The sequence below is a fragment of the Dioscorea cayenensis genome, chromosome 16 (genome assembly GCF_009730915.1).
Source record: "Dioscorea cayenensis subsp. rotundata cultivar TDr96_F1 chromosome 16, TDr96_F1_v2_PseudoChromosome.rev07_lg8_w22 25.fasta, whole genome shotgun sequence".
Taxonomy (NCBI): domain Eukaryota; kingdom Viridiplantae; phylum Streptophyta; class Magnoliopsida; order Dioscoreales; family Dioscoreaceae; genus Dioscorea; species Dioscorea cayenensis.
The window spans coordinates 10,615,496-10,618,914 of NC_052486.1; the positions used below are offsets into that span (position 1 = coordinate 10,615,496).

At 40.8% G+C, this 3,419-nt stretch overlaps 1 non-coding gene across 1 annotated transcript; it reads left to right on the top strand.

Moving 5' to 3' along the window:
* Window positions 1-477: 477 nt before the first annotated feature.
* On the top strand, window positions 478-584 carry LOC120279673. Its single transcript, XR_005541981.1, has one exon. It is a non-coding gene; the product is annotated as a small nucleolar RNA R71 (small nucleolar RNA).
* Window positions 585-3,419: the final 2,835 nt, after the last annotated feature.

Sequence of the window (3,419 nt, forward strand, 5' to 3'; positions counted from 1 at the left end):
GAATAGAAATACTAAGATTGTTACTTAACTAAGTGGAGATGAAATAATGATGGTGTGGATAAAGATTGATGTAAACGAACTAAAGAAAATAAGAAAGAGTGGTACAATAAAATAAGAAGAAAGGAAATCGATAAAAGTGGGGTACTCGGATATTGTTCCTCATAGAATTATTGCTTCAAGTGAAAAACCAACTATTATGCTTCCTAACTAATGCTTAATGAGTCATGGACATCCTTAAATACATGGTCCCAAATATAAGGACAACCATGACAAACTCTACACTATGCCCTGACAGAGAAATCAACCAGTCTCAACACCTCACACAGTGTAAAGTTACAAGAACCTCTAGCGATTCCGAGTGATAAATCCTATTACCATATGTAGATATAACTCTTTGGTCCATTCGGGGAAACAAAGAGTTGTCTTGTACTTGGATTTAATCCATTGTAAAAAGTCTAAAAGATCATCCATTCGGGGAACCTATGTTATGGACACTTCCACACGAGGTCCTTGAATCGCTACCAAGTCTCAAACAAGGATTCAAGTTCCATCTGAATAAATGAAGACATCTCATTGCTAAGCTTTGTCAACTTTCCCAGAGGGAAATACCATGCAAGGAAGGTGACAAGGTCCCCTTGCGTATATCCCGCAAGTGCACGGGTTTGTCGAAGTAATAATCCCGGGTGAGTGGGGTCGAATCCACAGGGAGTAGGGAGTAAAGACACTTAATTTGATTCTTAGCTATGTGGAGTATCAACAATGATAAGTGTGATAATGATTCAATTCTCAACAATTAAAAGCAACAACTAAGAGAGCAAAAGTAAGGAGGAGGTAAGGCAATCGATAAAGATGGGGTACTCGGATGATGCTTCACCTAGGATAATCGCTTCAAGTGCAAGAACTCTCTATTATGCTTTCTAATCAATGCAATTATGAGTTGTGGAAATCCTTACATACATAGTCCGAAATCTAAGGTCAACTATGCCTAACTCTATTCATGTCCCGGAGGAGAGGTTAAATAACCTCTCAACCTCGCACTAAAATAAAGTTGCAATGAGCTCTAAGGATTCCAAGTGATAAAATCGCTTCCTAGTTATAGACCTAACCCTTTGGTCCATGGGGAAGGTCCCTAGCCACAATTAAGCCCTAGATACTAAGATCCCCACAACGCTTCACTCCATTGCACGCGTAACTAGGCCCCAACGGAGGTTCATCCCTTAGACCATTCACTCTATTATGGCCGCAAAGAACTCAAGGAACGGAGGTAGAATCTATCACGTCGGAGGGGAAAGGGGACGCTCCTGTACCTCTCGACTCACCCTCTCAAACCCTCTCCAACCTAGCTTTGTCTAACGCTCATGGTGTGTCACTCACTCACAAGGTTACCAACAAGAACTCTCAACCCTAGTGTCACTCTAGGGGAAATGTTCATACAATCAAGCATTCAAGGTTGGAACTCACAATAAACATCAATTTATTGAAAGCATAATAAAGAAGTTCAATGAAACGAATACATCCTAGGGTTCACAAATCACCCAAGTACCCACTAGGGGTTTAGCTCTCCATGGAGCTAAGTACAATCAAAGAAATCGAATGTAAAAGCAATGAATCCATAAAGAAACCTCCTCGATGGTCGTGTCGATGGTCTTGTGGAGAATCCTCTACTCATCAAAAGGGATCCTTTGTCCGGCCTAGGATACACCTCGCCGGATTGATGCCGATGAAAGCTCTCCCAATAACCTTCTTCCAAATGATGCGCGATGTCGGAGCCATAGAACCTCTCCAAAACCCTAGCCAATACCCCTCAAACCCTAGCCGAAGCCCTCTCTCAAGTTGGGGAAAAGATGGAGAAAAGAATACCAAAATCGGGGCTGAATCGGCTTTAAATAGTGATGGAATCGGGCAACTCCACCGGGCGTGGACGCTACACGTGCCCGTGTGGAATTTCCACACAGGCATGGATAATTTTCACACGACCGTGTGGATTCTCTGTTTCTCTGATTTCTCGGCCGGCTGTGAACATTATTGCTACAGTGTTGTTGCGGTTCTCTGCTACAGCCTTCAAGCTGAATAACTTCCCAATTCCATACTTTCATCGGGGTAACGCAAACGGGCACACGTTCACGTCTTGAATCACTAGCTTCTTCAATGATATACATGTTGGTGAAGCTCTTATTCTTATATGCATAGGTCAGAATGCTCGAGTGTGACTGCCTTTGTGCCCCTCCAAATGGATGTGCTCACTCGAATGCGAGGAGGTTGGCACACACTCTAGCATCTCACACCTATCCTATGTCTTCGCGTTTGAACTTTAGCAAGATCTCCTCCAAAATAAGTGCATTATTATCTACATTGGCCTATTTCCTTCGTACTCGGCCTCACAGCCCTACCTGCGTAAAAGTAACATAAAAACACACATATTAATGTAAAGACCTGAGAAAAGTAATGCTCAACATAAGGAATGAACGCTTCGCATTCATATCGCACAAGCACTTATCAAACTCCCCTACACTTAAGCTTTTGCTTATCCTCAAGCAAACATTAAACATTCTATGCATCAATGAAGAAAATATTGAAGGTGCTTGGCCTTAGGTTCACCGAGGTATACAAAGAAAGTATTCTACAAGTAAGGAAAATTTCAACACTAAATACGAAAAATCAATGCTCTAGCTAAAAACTTGAATCAAAAAGGACAACAAACCCGAATTTCGTATAAGTGTGTGAACTCACTCAAAACAACCCAACTTATAATCCTCAAAGTTCTAAGTACAAGGGACTTATTTATCTACAAAAGTGATAAAAATTTTAAAAGATGGTAGTAGCTTCACACATCCTCTAAGGTAGCCCTTTCCAAAGCGGCCTCTAAGGTGGCTTTCACACTTTCGAGGTGGCAGCTCTTTCTACCGGAGTAGTAGCTTTCACTCATCCTGTGAGATAGCTCTTTCTCTCATTAGGGCATAGCTAGTATCCGACTTATAAGAGTAGCTTCATACTTCATAGGTGGTAGCTCTTTCCACCCAACAAGCACAATAAAACTATTTTGTTTATTTTTCTTAGTATTTTCCAATTTTTATTAATTTTTTTTAGCACAAGAAAATAAACCTAACTAGTCCCTTTAACATCGAACATGAGTTTCTAATAGAGTTCAAAGAGTGAGTAGTGCACTAAGTGTGAAATCGGGCAAAAATTCCTAGAAATTCAAGAAAGAACTAGAGCATGAAAACATTCAATGTTAGAAATTCTCCTAAACTCAAGAATACAATCATTGCAACTAAGGTGAACCGCCATTGGCTATGTGAGCATATAACAATCAAGAACAATAGAAAAGATGTGTGCACTATGAAACTCCCCCCCACACTTAAGTTGTACATTGCCCCCAATGTACACATGCAAGCTCATTCAAAATATACATCCTTCAA